The sequence below is a fragment of the Ipomoea nil genome, unplaced genomic scaffold, assembly GCF_001879475.1.
Source record: "Ipomoea nil cultivar Tokyo-kokei standard unplaced genomic scaffold, Asagao_1.1 scaffold0465, whole genome shotgun sequence".
Classification (NCBI taxonomy): Eukaryota; Viridiplantae; Streptophyta; class Magnoliopsida; order Solanales; family Convolvulaceae; genus Ipomoea; species Ipomoea nil.
Window position 1 is genome coordinate 1,862,203 of NW_017616893.1, and position 17,839 is coordinate 1,880,041.

Genomic DNA, 17,839 nt, shown 5'->3' on the forward strand with positions numbered 1-17,839 from the left:
AAGACCACATACTTGTCAAGCATATGGAGGGGCCTAGCAATAATACTATTACTTTTCTAACCCCAATTCTATACATCCATCCTTGTTTATGGTGGACCTAATCCCAATAAAACCAACAACATCATGTAACCAAATTAAATGGGATGAAAGATAAGAAATTATCATTAGGACCTTATTTCTAACAGTCAATTAACAAAATTTTTAACAAAGGACTAAATTGTATAAAATCATCAAAGTCGAAGACTGAATTAAGCACAAAAAGTCATTTAAGACTAAATTGAATAAAACCACTATAATCGAGTACTATATTAGACAATAACTCTAGGTTTCAAACATCATCTAGATCCAATTAACTTTTCGAACTCCAGTTCTTCAATCCAATCAACCTTGGGCCTACACCCAATATCTCCATAAAATTATCATGTTTTAATTTGAATAATTTGAACACAATATTATGTAAGTTTAAGAGTTAATTCCATTTTTTTCTATGTATAGGTGACACTCCACTTTTAGTCATTTTTTTCATAACATTAATTGTTGGTCTTAGTATTATTTTCAATTTTTTTTTTTGTCTCCAGTAACAAACCTATTTAAATGACTTTAAATATGAAATCATTTTAGCCTATTCAATTCTAAGTGTCAATTTATTTTTGGTCCTAGATTTATATGTCATTCTACAACGTACTGTAGAGGCTCAGGTTGTGGAGGATCTGCTGCAGAGGAGTGGATTGCAGTTAAATAAGACAAGAGACTCTAGCTGTAATTAAAAAAAATTCAAAAATAAAAGTGAAAATATAGCAGGTTAACCCACTTTGTATATAAAGAGACCAAAATGTCATCGTATTTAACGTTATTTAAACATGTTTGTTGACGGGTGGCCAAAAATGGTCATGCCTCAAGGACAAAAAATGGAATTAACTCTAAGTTTAAAGAGATATATATATATATATATATATATTCATATGAGAACATGTCTTTAGGTGTCAACGTGTGGTCTAATTGTAGCTGTTGATTTTGTGAGATTTGATGCTTGTTATTTTTTTATTTTATTTTTTTGTATATTAATTATTTGACAATATTTTTAAAGTTGAGGGCATTTTGGTTATTTCTTACCAGATTTCTTTATTATTAGTGCTTTTAATTAGGAATTTTCCGTTCTTTTAACATTGTAACCATGTCATGACTATGCTCTCCTTCCCCGTTCTTTTCGGCGTGCAATCCGGTGTTGTGAGTTGTGCATCGTAGGCTGGTGAGATATGCATTAGTGCACTTAACGCGGTGCATCATAGGACATTGGGATGCTCATCTTAGGATGTGGAGTTGTGCTTGAATTCACAATCAGAGAGTTATCGATTCACGACATTCGTTATATGAATGCACAACATTTTGTATATGAATGCACAATCAAAGTACTATGAATGCATAATCTAGACCAAGCTAATAATCAAATCAGATAGTTATTAATGCACGACATTCTGTATAGCAATGCACTATATTCTCTCTATAGGAATGCACCACAGGAGCTAAACCAATAATCAAATATTACTCTACGACATATCAATGGTTCAATAGACCTGTTGAACAGTCTTGTTAGACTCAACGGGTCTATTGAACCCGTTGAATAGACATGTTGGTCCAATTGACTGCTCAACGGGTTTATTGAACCTGTTAAACAGACCCATTGGTCGAATGGGACTACTCAACGGGTCTATTGAACCTGTTGGGGAGCTTCTTGACTTACCAAATTACTCTTCGGAGCAATTCCCTTACCCTTAATCCACGCCAGGGCCGTTTCATTACAAATTAGGGTCCTGTGCAATATTTAAATTTGGGCCCCCTTTTTAAGTAATTTTTATATATAAATAATAGTTGTTCAAAAAGTTGTGTTAAAAATTCAAAATATAATATTGTATACAAAAATACATCTAAATTTTCATTTAAAAAGTGATATGCGCCTTGCACATTTAGACGCAAAATCATCCACCAAACTTTTGATATCAACTTCTTCCAAAATCTCATTTTCTATAGAGATTAAAGCTAATCCATTGAGTCTCTCTTGCAACATACTTGATCGTAAGTAAGATTTCAACAATTTCAACTTTGAAAAACTCCTTTCTGCAGAGGCAACAGTAATTGGGATAGTTAATAATATTCGATATGCAATAGTAGCATTTGGAAAACAACCCATATGTTTTAATGAATTCAATATACTCACTGGTCCTATAATTTCTTTCGATAAAATCTCTCTAAGCAATTTTAGCTCAATATACAATTCATTTCCATCAATATCACCACACTGTTCATATCTCTTAAGAGCTGCTTCTAAACAAATGCAACAAGACTTCAAATCAATATCAGCCATAAATTGTAACTTGTGAGAACTAAACAAAAAGCCAAAAGTTCCTTCATATACTTCATATTGCTCAAACCTTTGGGTCAATGAAATAATAGCTTGATCCACAGTGTATAAAAAATAATGAACCCTAAAAGATTCTTCTGGTGATTATGAAGCGTCATCACCACTCTCATCAAATTGTCTTTTTCTACGAATTTTTCGATTTTGAGGAAACACTGCCTCAATTTCTATTTTAGTGGCAATTTCCTTTGCAAAATCCATGGCACAAGAAAAATCATTTTCTCTATAATTCTTGAAGAAAGAAACTAATCCTTTAATTTGATTAATAGAAACATCAAGAAGCATATCTTTTGTTTGCAATTGTTTGCTAACTAAATTAACTGCAGATAAGATTTCAAACCAAATGACTGTCGCTAGCAAAAATTCAAAGTTACTAAGCTCATTTGTAGCTAAAGATCTTGCCTCACTTTGAATTTTAGAATCATTATCTGTATCTGCCACTTGAAGTAAGGCTTCTCGAATATCACTGACTTGATATCTAATTGCTTTAACACTTTCCACACGACTTTCCCATCGAGTAGATGACAATGGCTTAAGAGTTAGATTTGTTACATTACTTTTCAGGATATGCCACCTCTTTTTGGAATTAGCAAATATTGTGTAAATACGTTGCACTACTCCAAAGAAATCTCTTGCTTTGCCACAACTATTTGCAACGTCACACAAAGTCAAGTTAAGACTATGACTACCACTAGGAGTATAAAATGCTCTACGATTTATATCCAATAGTCTTTTTTGATGTCTCCCTCTCATATTTGACCCATTGTCATAACCTTGTCCCCTTACATTATCTACATCAAGATCAAGTGATATCAACACATTTTGTAATACTTCAAAAAGACCTTGGCCAGTAATGTCATTCACAACCAAGAATTCCAAGAAGAACTCTTCTATTTTAATTGGATATGTTGATATATCCACACATCTTAAAATCAAAGACATTTGTTCTTGGTGACTGACATCAGGAGTACAATCTAATATCACTGAAAAATATTTTACTTCTTTGATTTTTTTTGATGACCTTTGTTTTAACTGCAGTAGCAAGCACAAGTATCAATTCGTTTTGAATCTTATGACCAAGATAATGATGATGAATATTACGATTTCTAGCACGTAAAACATGCTCTTGAATGATAGGATCAAACTCAGCCAACATTTCAATTAGACAAAAAAAAATTCTCATTGTTATTCTCATACAACTTCTCATTTGTTCCACGAAATGCCAAATTATTTTTAGAAAGATACTTCACAGCTGCAATAATCTTAAATAGTACTTTCCTCCAATATTCTTTTTCTTTCAAAAGTTGTTCTTGAGCGACTCTATCAATCGTCTCATTTTTTTGTAATCTAAGACGCAACTCCATCCAAGTTGTCATATTAGTCATATTAGTCATATGATCTACACTCGTTTCATGTTCTTTAAGTCTAACACCAAGATGTGTCCAGTCCCTAAACCTTCATCGACCAAAACACCTTTCCCTAAACTTTTTTTTTTAAATCTTGCAACAAAAACAAAACATTTTGTCAAGTTCTTTTGAATATACAAGCCAATCTCTATCACACTTCTCCCCATTTGGCAAATATCTTGTGTAAAATGCTGACGAAAATTTTCTAGAGAATTTATCTTTAGAACCTTTCTTTATTGATAAATCTCTTTTAGGACCATCTTTCACAAGAATATCTATTAATTTAGAATCAAGGGCATCCCAATTTCTTGGATCATATATGTCAAATAAAAGCGAATCATTTAGTTTATCACTGTGACCAACATCATCTAAACAACTATCAACATTCTTATTATTTTCATTGTCACCGTGATACCTATCATCGTTGTGCACACTGTCATTCAATTTTTTTTTTTTTCAATCTCACAATCATCTTGATCTTCTATATGAAGTTCAACATCTAACAATTTTCCTTGGCTTTATGTTTTTGCTCATCTATTTCAATTTTTTTTTGTAATGAATTTTTCAAGAGCTCCCTTTTGAGATTGAGTTAGTTGCTCAATTCTTCTTTTCTTTTTACTTCTCAAACCCAGATGAATATTTTCTAGAAGACATGATTATAAAGTCCTAAGAAAAAAAAATATGAATTTATTTAGAAACTCTATGAATAAATAATTAATCAAGAAACAAATTCTTGAATATATTATTCTGAAATCAGAATTATTAAGTTATGTAAATAAAATAATAAATAAAAATTGTTAAATAATATGTAATTTTAATTTTAATTACCTGTCAAGAGAATTGGAGATCCGTAGCGCACGAACTGACTTTGTCGTATTTGCGTCAATTCACTAAATTCCGTGCAAATTAGTTGAATTTGTTGTCTGTCTTTACAAATAATACAAATTAATAATTATACAATTCAGAATTAATAATTATAAAATTAAGATTTGCCTAATCTTACAAAGAGGCGAAGAGCACTACAGCAGACTAGTAGAGGCAAATTAATGAATTATGAAATTAAATATTTGTTGTCCGCTTGTCCCCTCTCCTCGCTGCCGAGTCTACCGTCACTATGACTCTATGTCTGTTGCCAGTACGTAGGAGGCTAGGTTAGAATGTATTTGTTTCTTTTTGGAAAGGCTAGATTAGAATGTTAGATGCCTACTGATTCGCTGAATAACAACACTACAAAGGCATCGTATATATACTAAAATAATTTTTTTTTTTTAATATGGGGCCCCCGGCCCTAGGAAAACATGCCCAGGGTCGGCCCTGGGAAAACATGCCCAGGGTCGGCCCTGGGAAAACATGCCCAGGGCCGGCCCTGTTCCACGCGAATAATTACTTTTGACATGAATCATTACAAAAAATCGAAAAATTGTTAACATGAATTAAACTCATGACATGAATGTGTAAAATTTATGACCTTCAGGTGCAATGGTGTACACTCCAAGATGATACCAAAACACATTTAACATAATTTTTAAAACTATTATATATACACACACTTGTACGCAATAATCAATACAATTATATAAGAACATGAAATCGTGCTCTATTCATTCGTCAACCCTTTCAAGGATTCCAATTTTATTTGACACTACTGGATAATACCTAAAACCTGTAAAATCCGTTTAACATAATTTAAAAAATTCCTATATATACATGGATAGGAATTATTCCTCGTATATACCTTCCTATATGTTCTATGCATCTGTTTAGTATTCGGGTCAGAGTCAAGTGTCCTTTAATAAATAGCTAACAAAAGGCAATTTTTCATCCTCTCATAGATCTTTTATACACTCTCTACCCACCAAATACACTGAATCAATTTGTTCAATCATACACATTATCTATAACAAATTTTCACTACTACCTAAACTTGTGACGAGTATTATTCTACCTATCTGAATTTGTTCTGAAACCTATAGTCAATTATTCAAACCTATTTTATTAGAATTCCGAAAGATTTTGTACTTAGTGATGCAGGATTTGTTGCTATCCCTATTCTCCATAGAGAAATAAATAGTTATTGGGAGGAGATGAAATAAAAGGATATAGTGTATGTAATAATCAATACAATTATATATCAACATGAATCATAAATTCAAATTTATAGAAGTAGCTTAATTACCTCCAATATATAACAACATGAATTATTGCGAAAGCCACAACTCAAATATATTCTACCTGATATTCCAAACCGACGGAGTGAAAATTAAAGGGAGAGAGAAAGGAGATCCGTGTGGGGAAAACGCGTACTAGAAAAAAGTGCAATGGTATGTTTATGGGTCCAATTGAGTACCAAGTTGTAACTCAGAGCATCTCCATCAATGGTGCATGGGGAGGTTTTTAGAACAGTAAAGGTTTTTCAATATGGGAAGAGTTGGTTTTTTATGTTTGTGTTCTCCTACAACACATGATTTTTTGGGAATTTTTTTTTTAAAAAAAGGAACAGTGAGACGCACAAATGTGTCTCACTGCCCAATCAGCTGGCGCATGTAATCGGGGCATTTTAGAGTGGCCACTAGCTGGCGACTGCTCTGAAATAAAGCTTGTTTTGTTTTGTTTTTAAAATTTGAACAAATATTCATGCAATATAAATGAAAATTGATATCATATTATTAGAGTTGAAAATTATTAAATTTAATTTTGACATGTTTAATTTAAATATAATAAAAATTAATAATTGTAATTATAATTTTTATAATGATAATACATAAATAAATAATTAAAATATAATGGAGTAAAATGATGGGTTCACAAAAAATTGAGAAAAAAAATTAAAAGCAATAGGGAAAATAACTTTTGTGATTTAGTGAGATAGTGAATGATGATGTAGATATTGAAAAAAAGACCTCAAAGTATTGAGAATGCTCTCAAAAGACAATACAAGTGAATATGATGTTGCAAAATCAAAAGTTCCTCAAATGGGCCCCCATTGGGTCTCTTTGTTCATGCAAATGGGTTTTCTCTCAAACTTAACTCTACACTCATGGAAATTGACTGGCAAATTATGGTCCACACAATGTTATGTGGACCATAATAAAAAGTACATTTTTAATATACTAAATGTACATTATTTTTGTATTGAATATACATTATATAATATAATGTACATTCAGAACAAAAATGATGTACATCCCCTGAATACAATGTACATTATTTTTATATTGAATGTACATTATGTTTGTACTGAATGTACATTATTTTATAGTAGACAAAATACGGTCCACACAACTTGTTGGACCATGGTCCACACAATAAGGATTGAAATTGACTTAGTAGCTTGGAATACCGTATAATTTACAAAGATTCGGTTGAACTAGTTTCATCTTGCAAAATATAAATATTACTAGTATAATATGCATAAAAAAGTTTAGTTTTTGTATCGTTTCTCATGTGCAAAAAGCAATGAAGTACAGAGTCGCCAGAAATACAGAGAATAGTAAAGTCTTTTATTAAATATCCTTCGGTATAATGTATATAAGATATATAGAGTTCTAGTATAACTACACTATTACAAAGGAAGAAGATGTATTATCATAGTATGTATAATACCTATAGTAATAATTAATTGTTAGCCAATACCATATGAAAAAAATAGAGAAGTGTTGCAATGGAAAGGAAAACAAAAAATCTAACAAACAAATAGCGAAATAGACTTATTACTGAGAATGACATTCCATTTTAAACTTATTCTATTAATCAAACGTGTTTTTATAGTAGTGACTTTAATTTATAAACGTACAATAGTAGTTTTATAAACATACAATAGTGACTTTATGATGAACGTACAGTGATAAATTTATTAATATGTAGTAGTAGTGATTTTATGAACATGCAATTGTGACTTTATAACCACTGTAATGACTTTATATTTATATAGATTAATTTTTAAAATTAGAAAAAATTATTATTATATGAACCATTTTTTAATAATTTTCTATACATTAATTTTATTTGTAAAAAATAAATTTAAATTTAAAAAATAAAAGGGAAAATTAAAGGTAACTTAAATGGATGGTGCTATACTATAGCCACATTGATCTATGCGTTAGACTATAGATAATGTTAGGGATGTTAACGAACCGAACATAAACGAACGGAGGGTGTTCGTGTTCGTTTGTTAAGGAATTTTGAGTGTTCGTGTTCGTGTTCGTTTGTTAAGGTTTTTGAAAATCCTGTTCGTGTTCGTTTGTTAAGCGTTCGTTAATGTTCGTTAACATTCGCGAACATGTTCACGAACGTGTTCGTTAACGTTAACGAACATGTTCGCGAACGTGTTTGTTAATGTTTGTGAACACGTTCGTAAACGTGTTCGTTAATGTTAACAAACACGTTCACAAACATGTTCATTAACAAGCACGTTCACAAACATATTTATTTACATTCATGAACACTTAATAAACAAACACATGCACATGTTCATGATCACAATTCGTTCGTGAACAATAAATAATTTACGTCCACGAACAATAATCAAACAAACAACACAACTACATAACTAATATAATATAATATATATGTTTGTGAACATGTTCGCGAACATTATTAAATGAACACAAACGAGCTTGTTCACGAACATTATTAAACTAACATAAACGAGCCTGTTCACGAACATTAGTAAACGAACACAAACGAGATTGTTCACGATCTCTTAGCAAACGAGCTTAGAACTGTTCAAGCTCTGTTCGTTTATTAACCAAGCTCTAAATTTTGTTTGTTAATGTTCGTTTACCTTAACAAACGAACATAAACGAACGCTTACCGAACACGAACACGAGTAGTTTGTCGAAAGCTCTATTCGCTAACACCCCTAGATAATGTTATGTTTTTATCTCCTCTGATGATTCTTAGGCAGAGGCTTTGAGATTTAAGATTAGTTTATTGTGAGTAGATCGAGAAATTAAGGTTTAAAATTAATCTAGTTTGAGCTGATAAAAATAATGTATTATATATATATATTTTTTAAAAAAAAGAGTAAAATAAGTCCTTTAACTTTACTCAAAAAGTCAATTAGGTTTTAAACTTTTAAAGTTGTAATTAAACCTATAAATATATTGCTTTGAAATATTCAAGACTAGAAATCTATTGATAACCTGTAATTACAGGTTACCTAGAGTTCCGACAATCTTTCTTACACTTTTCGATAATAATCAACGACGACCAGACAATTGCTGATCGCATTTCGAGGAGGTAACCAACTGGTATGCCTTTTCCAAAGAATGAGAAGGCAGACCAATCTATCACCTTCTCCTTTACTATAGAAGGTGGCCAACTAGTTTGTCTTCTCCAATAGTCAGGGAAAGTGACCAATTAATCTACCTTTTTATTTACTGAAGAAGGTGACCCAACTGGTTTGTCTTCTCCTTCGCTGTACTCCAATTGCCGGATGTTATGTTGACTTGATGATAGAGTACAATATCAAATACATCTAAGTAGAAAACACTTTTTCTGCACATGCATGCATCAGATATGATTAAGGATTTAAGAAAAGTCTTAATATGTTGTCCACTTGTCCATTTGTCCCCCCATTCACATTTCACAGTAACAACAATACGTCAGTCAATGCACAAGCAAGTATATATATATATATATATATATTGAAGACTTTTCTTTAATAAGACAAATAAACCGTCCATTTTATTTTACTATATATTGAGTATTTTAAATCAATAAACATTGGGCTGATTGCTAAACAGCATTTAAAAAACGAAAATGATAGAAAATGACAGTTAGCTACTTGGCCGAGTACGTATGTATATCCATGGATAGACTCAACTGCACCTTATCCGGTTTAATAAATTGTCTTGATAATTGATGTTACATGTTCGGTATAATATTTCAGAAAATATTGTTAGAAATTTATATAGTAATGGAGATTAATGGTTCAAATGAACTACTATGAAAGTTTAAATAATATTTGGAGTTGTGAAGTTGTAAATATTATTTTGGTTTGGTAGAAAGTTAATTAAAATACTGGGAGAAATTTATATAGTTATATGCTTGTGATATATAGCTATATGGTTGAGATATATAGCTAACATGCTTGGGAGTATATAACTAATATGCTTGAGAGTATATAGCTATATGCTTGAGAGTATATAGCTATATGCTTGTGATATATAGCTAATATGCTTGAGAGTTATAGCTAATATGCTTGAGAGTATTAATGCATGTTTGGATATTTTTCATGCGTAAAGTTTTGGGGCATTTTGAAGCTATATGCTTCAAAACTACACTTAATGTGCTTGGAATATGCACTTAACGTGCTTGGAATATGCTCTTCTATTTATGCATTTTGAAGTTATATGCTTCAAAGTTACACTTAACATGCTTGGTATATGTAGCTGTATGCTTGAGATTATTGAACTACATATATGTGTATTATTTATATTTATTCTTTGCATGTTTTCATGCGTAAGGAATATATATATATATATATATATATATATATATATATATATATATATATAATTTTGCATACAGTTACTAACTCAAAATGTTTTTAATTATTTCTCCAGTGATGGATATATCATTCAGGATATATCTTATCTTATGGAAGTTGAGTTTTAAATCACAGCAACTTCCATGTAACTTCTCCAAACAGATATGTTTTACATCTATAAATAGTTTGGAGAAGCATCTGAGAGGCGATGCATTTTTACAAGCAATTATTTTGCAGGAAACCAAGATACTTCACAGGCTTACATCTCTACAGGGAATTCTCAAACAAAGCAACTTGAGAATTTCATTCATTTTCTTGTATCCCATAAGATTAAATCTTGAACCTTGTTGCTTTTATAGAGGGAGATTTAAAGCTTATAGGAAAGTGATTACACGTCTGAAGATATTGATCCAGTTTTTGTTCCCTGTTATATTCTATATTTTTTGTATCTCAATGTATTACAGATTATTACAAATACTTTTTCTAACAAATATTGCCCTTTTCGTTCAATTTTGTAAAGTATAATTATCTTTATCACAATTTGTTGTTTTTTTAAATAAATATTATATTATTTGTCAAACACATTGTGCTCAGATGACACATCGGTAGCTTCCATTGAGGGAAGGTCACAGGATCGAATTGACTCAAATAATACAATAATTCACTCAAATAAATAATATATAATGTTCATATTGGTTATGCCTTTTTTCTGTGATGATACTGCTATTTCAGGGAAGACTATTAAACAAATTATTATGTGATAAAACTTATCGTGGAAATTAAATGGTATGAAATATTCTTAGAAGGTACAAATGAAATCATAAGTCATAAGTCATAACAGTCAAAGATAAAATATCTAAGTCTGTGTAATACACACTGATCAACTAAGGATTTTCAGGATAAAATGATCTTCAAAAAAATAATTGAGTACTCAAACTATAATGTCACAACAAATAGGAGCAAAAGTTTTCAGAGTAGAGACACAGAGTTCCATGAAATATCAAATGCTTTTGGGACGCAAGTCACGATTGCACACGATTATTTTGGGATTTGATTTGCATCCTATTGCGCGCAAGAGAGAGTATCTATTTTATACAATTCGAACTTCTTTAAAATGATCATGGTTGCAATAGGTGTTAGGCGCTAGTCGGGCGGTAGAGTAGCGCATAGCGCCTAGACGGTCTAGGCGGGGCCTAAGCGGCCTAGGCGGTCGCCTAGACGGCTAACTGAAATAATGAAAAACAGTGCACGTGTGTAGGTGCATATATGTCATATTACACACACACACACACATATATGTCATATAAATGAAAAAAATTAGCAAGGTCGAGTCGGCCGGGTTAACTCGGCTAACTCGACAGAAATTGATGAGTTAACTCGACGTAATCGGCCGAGTTAGGCGCTAGGCGGCCGAATTAGGCGCTAGGCGGACGCCTAGGCGGCCAGTGTCCTAGGCAGGAGCCTAGGGAGAAATCGCCACGATCTAGGGGCGCCTAGCGCCTAGGCGCCGATTACTCGGTGCCTAGGCGGGATTTTTGCAACCCTTAAATGATATGAGAATTGTATTTGTAAATTGTAATGGTGCAAACTCACATATCTTTCTAACGTAGGACAAAGGCTTCTTCTAAGACTTCTCATCTCCATTTTCCAACTTATAAATGGATATACTTTGAAACTCAATTTCTCATTCACTCATTATCTATTTTGAGCGTATGTATAATATATCGATTTCTTCGTCTCACTTAGGAAAACTCGAATCCACTTTGACCCGACCCAAATTCGAAAATAACCCCCACAAATATTTATACCACAAAATGACCACCTAAATTTTTTATTTTTTATTTTTTATTTTTTATTTTTTAATTTTTAATTTTATTTTTATTTTTACAAAAATTTCTAACAATCCCGCACATGAATGAAAATTAATTTCCAAACACTTGTGGAAAATGAAAATTTATTTCCAAAACAATATTTGTATCTCTGCCTCCATCCCTTAGCCAAAACACTTAGGGGCCGTTTAGTTCAAGAAATGTTATATTGCTAGGAATGTTAAATTTCTGTGTTTGGTTAAAATTGAGGTATGTAATATAATCATGTTTGGTTTAAGGTTATCTTTATATATATATATATATATATATATATATATATATATATATAATTACAAGAATAATTATATAATAATAATAATAATAATAATAATAATAATAATAAGCTAACATAAAATATATATCTTTAAATAATTAGAATTAAAATGGCAAAATTTATAAATATCCAAGGTTATCTTATATAACCTAAGAAAATGAAAGGAATCACATTCCCTTCAAAATCCTATGTGGAGGGAATGTTTCATTCCTTAGCAATGTTATATTCCCTCAGAGAATATGAACCAAACACAGGAATGTAAGCTCGGGAATGTCACATTCCATTGGTTATGCAATATAACCTGAATCAAACGCCCCCTTAGGGGATGTTTGGTAAATAGTTGTTAGTTGAAAGCTGTTAGCTGATTAGTTAGTGAATTTGACTAGTTGATAACATTAGCTTATTATAGAAAGATGTTTGGTAAATTAGCTATTAGCTGATAGCTGATTATATACAAAATGATTTTATCAAAAAGCTTATCGAAAAACCTGCTTTGAGCAACTTTTTGAATTTTAGGAGGTGTTTGGTTGGAGGAAGGAATTAGGAAGGAAAGGAATTGCAATTCGGTGGAAAAAGAATAAGGTAGGAATATTGTAGGAATTCAAATTAAAATACCTTTATACAATAATAATAGTAATAATAATAGTAATAATAATAATAATAATAATAATAATAATAATAATAGTAATAATAGTAATAATAATAGTAATACTAATAGTAATAATAATAATAATAATAATAGTAGTAATAATAATAGTAGTAGTAGTAGTAGTAGTAGTAGTAGTAGTAGTAGTAGTAGTAGTAGTAGTAGTAGTGGTAGTGGTAGTGGTAGTGGTAGTGGTAGTGGTAGTGGTAGTGGTAGTGGTAGTGGTAGTGGTAGTGGTGGTAGAGTGGTGGTAGTGGTGGTGGTAGTAGTAGTAGTAGTAGTAGTAGTAGTAGTAGTAGTAGTAGTAGTAGTAGTGGTGGTAGTGGTGGTAGAGTGGTGGTAGTGGTGGTAGTGGTGGTAGAGTGGTGGTAGTGGTGGTGGTAGTGGTGGTAGTGGTAGTAGTGGTAGTAGTAGTAGTAGTAGTAGTAGTAGTGGTAGTGGTAGTGGTAGTGGTAGTGGTAGTGGTAGTGGTGGTAGTGGTGGTAGTGGTGGTGGTAGTAGTAGTAGTAGTAGTAGTAGTAGTAGTAGTAGTAGTAGTGGTGGTAGTAGTGGTAGTAGTGGTAGTAGTAGTAGTAGTAGTAGTGGTGGTAGTGGTGGTAGTAGTGGTAGTAGTGGTAGTAGTAGTAGTGGTGGTAGTGGTGGTAGTGGTGGTAGTAGTAGTGGTGGTAGTAGTAGTAGTAGTAGTAGTAGTAGTAGTGGTGGTAGTAGTGGTAGTAGTAGTAGTGGTGGTAGTGGTGGTAGTGGTGGTAGTAGTGGTAGTAGTGGTAGTAGTAGTGGTAGTAGTGGTAGTGGTAGTAGTGGTAGTAGTGGTGGTAGTGGTGGTAGTGGTGGTAGTAGTGGTATTAGTAGTAGTAGTAGTAGTGGTGGTAGTGGTGGTAGTAGTGGTAGTAGTGGTAGTAGTAGTAGTAGTAGTAGTAGTGGTAGTGGTAGTAGTGGTAGTAGTGGTGGTAGTGGTAGTAGTAGTGGTAGTAGTAGTAGTAGTAGTAGTGGTAGTAGTGGTGGTAGTGGTGGTAGTAGTGGTAGTAGTGGTAGTAGTAGTAGTAGTAGTAGTGGTGGTAGTGGTGGTAGTGGTAGTAGTAGTAGTGGTGGTAGTGGTGGTAGTGGTGGTAGTGGTGGTAGTAGTAGTAGTAGTAGTAGTGGTGGTAGTGGTGGTAGTGGTGGTAGTAGTGGTAGTAGTAGTGGTAGTGGTAGTAGTGGTAGTAGTGGTAGTAGTAGTAGTAGTAGTAGTAGTGGTAGTAGTGGTGGTAGTGGTGGTAGTGGTAGTAGTGGTGATAGTAGTGGTAGTAGTGGTGGTAGTGGTGGTAGTAGTGGTAGTAGTGGTAGTAGTGGTAGTAGTAGTAGTAGTGGTAGTAGTAGTGGTAGTAGTAGTAGTGGTAGTAGTAGTAGTAGTAGTAGTAGTAGTAGTGGTAGCTACTACTACTACTACTACTACTACTACTACTACTACTACTACCACACTACTACTACTACTACTACTACTACTACCACTACTACCACCACTAGTAGTAGTAGTAGTAGTAGTAGTAGTAGTAGTGGTAGCTACTACTACTACTACTACTACTACTACTACTACTACTACTACTACTACTACTACTACTAGTGGTGGTAGTAGTGGTAGTAGTGGTAGTAGTGGTAGTAGTAGTGGTAGTAGTAGTAGTGTTAGTAGTGATAGTAGTGGTAGTGGTGGTAGTAGTAGTAGTAGTGATAGTGGTAGTGGTAGTGGTAATAGTTGTGGTTGTGGTAGTGGTAGTAGTAGTAGTAGTAGTAGTAGTAGTAGTAGTAGTACTACTACTACTACTACTACTACTAGTAGTAGTGGTAGTAGTAGTGGTAGTAGTGGTGGTAGTAGTAGTAGTGGTAGTAGTAGTGGTAGTAGTAGTAGTAGTAGTGGTAGCTACTACTACTACTACTACTACTACTACTACTACTACCACACTACTACTACTACTACCACTAGTAGTAGTAGTAGTAGTAGTAGTAGTAGTAGTAGCAGCTACTACTACTACTACTACTACTACTACTACTACTACTACTAGTGGTGGTAGTGGTAGTGGTAGTGGTAGTAGTGGTGGTAGTAGTAGTAGTGGTAGTAGTAGTAGTAGTAGTAGTAGTAGTAGTGGTAGCTACTACTACTACTACTACTACTACTACCACACTACTACTACTACTACTACTACTACTACTACTACTACTACTAGTGGTGGTAGTAGTGGTAGTAGTAGTAGTAGTAGTAATACTAATAATAATAATAATAATAATAATAAAAAACCAATGGTAGTAGTGTCATTTGATCTAGTTTTCCTTTCCCAAATTCATTGAATTGCAATTCATGGGGTTATCCCATGAATTGCAATTCAACAAAATGAGAGAATTGCAATTCCCTCCAACCAAACACTGTAATTCAGGCATTCATTGAATTACAATTTAATTACATCCAACCAAACACCTTAGTGTTTTGGGCGATAAGATGTTACAAAAAAGCTAATTAATCAAACATTCATATTGATTGTTTAACCAAGTCAAACAACTAATAGTAATCAAACAAATCAAAATTAACTAATAGGCTAACTATTTTACCAAACAGGACCTAAATCTTTATTATTTAATAATCTTTATATAGTCAACTCAACTGGACAATTAATGTACATCACATACCAATTGTTAAGTACGGACTACGGAGTAAAATATATATAATAAAACATTGTTTTAAATATTGGCTGAACTCTTTTAAATATAATTGTTTGACTTTTGTATGATGCTATGAGCTTGTTACCAAGTCATATATATATATATATATATATATATATATATATATATATATATATATATATATATAACACCTACTGTTGGTTTTACGGCTCTTGAGTGCTGATCGACGGGTCAACACTACTGTAAAATACTTACAAATGGGATTTGTAACAATAAAAGAGTGAAGTGATAGAGAGAATAACATGGTGTTATTTCTTTAGAGTTTCGGCGCTTTAAGTGTCATAATTGACGTCCCTTTTCAAGGTGATCTTGGGGGGATATTTATACTAGATTACAAGATTCCTACAAAGAAAGTAAGGCTGACGTAGAGCCAATTCTATATGGGAAGTAGGGTTGACGTAGAGCCCATTCGGATATGGAATCCGGCCTACTTCGTAACATAACTGTCTAAGCTAATAAAAGAAGCTACTTAAAATAAATTAGGAAGTCTCCGCCAAAATCTGCTAGTAACCGACTCTAGATGCGCACCCTGCCGAGGACACCCGACTGCTAGGGCGGTGTCCTGAGGGACCATGGTACTTGGGCGAGGGCACTCCGACCGCGGAGTCTGGTCGGCCGATTGAGTTCCTGAGTGGTACACGGTCGGGGACACACCGCCGGCGGAGCCTGGTCGCCCACCCGAATCTCGTAAGGCATTCGGTCGAGGACACACCGACTTTCGAGGCTGGCCGTCGCCCAACCGAGTCTTATATGCGAACCCAGCCAAGGACACACCGACTGCTGGGCCTGGTCGCTTGACCCGAGCCGACCGGTCTCCACCTGAGTAGGCGTCTGCTCTCCTGAATGGCCGGTTGCTCGTAGATGACTGGCCGCGATCTCCAGGCGCTTTATATGACGTACTTGGATCATGGGTGTTGCTCATCTACTAAGTATTGGGTCGTGCTTTAGTCTAACTGCCTTGTTTTATACCCCGACCGATTGTCTGATTTGGGGTATCTATCACCTACGATCTTAAAGGTTAAATGCACAACAATGTGCACTGTAAGGCACAACAATGTGCTATGGAAGAAGGGACAATGTGCACTGGAACTCTATATAGGCAAAAAATGTGCATGGTAAGGTTTAAAGGTTGAAGGCACAACAATGTGCACTGTAAGACACAACAATGTACTCTGAAAGAAGGGACAATGTGCACTGGAACTCTGGAAAGAAAAAATGTGACTGGTAAGGTTTAAAGGTTGACGGCACAACAATGTGCTCTGGAAGAAGGGACAATGTGCACTGGAACTCTGGAAAGGCAAAAATGTGCATGGTAAGGTAGAAAATATGAGGTAATTATTAAAAAGACTAAATTTAATGCATGATCTTCAACACAAATCATAAACGATCACAATATTCAACTAAAATTAGTATTTAGTGATTCATTCATGATTAAATGCTCTTTAAAATTTATATATATATATATATATATATATATATATATATATATATATATATATATATATATATGTAACACCTACGAACTTAAAGGTTGAAGGCACAACAATGTGTACTGTAAGGCACAACAATGTGCTCTGAATGAAGGGACAATGTGCACTCACGGGAAGACTTTAAAGAAGAAAAATTAACTAACTTACTAAAAATTACAATAATGCCACCGTGTTTTTTTAATTGCTTCATTCTAGACATTGATCTAATCTGATTCAATGGATGAAATTACATTATATTTTTCACCTAAGGCTTCTTTTTTACTTGATCATATATATATATATATATATATATATATATATATATATATATAATCAAAAAATTAATTTTAATAATTATTACAAAAAAATTCAACGACCCATGTTTAATTATAATTATACTATTATTATGGTAATTATTAATTTAATTACTATACTAATTATTAGTCAATTATTATACTAATATTCGTGTAACTATTTGCTTAATAACTATAATAATTACTCCCTTCATCCCATTTTACATGTCTTACTGTCCTTTTTAGTTTGTCTCAAAATAGTGTG

The 17,839-nt window shown here is 33.1% G+C and overlaps 1 pseudogene; it reads right to left on the reverse strand.

The window, feature by feature from the left end:
• Nucleotides 1-1,933: 1,933 nt before the first annotated feature.
• LOC109173065 lies at nucleotides 1,934-16,734 on the reverse strand (annotated as a pseudogene).
• Nucleotides 16,735-17,839: the final 1,105 nt, after the last annotated feature.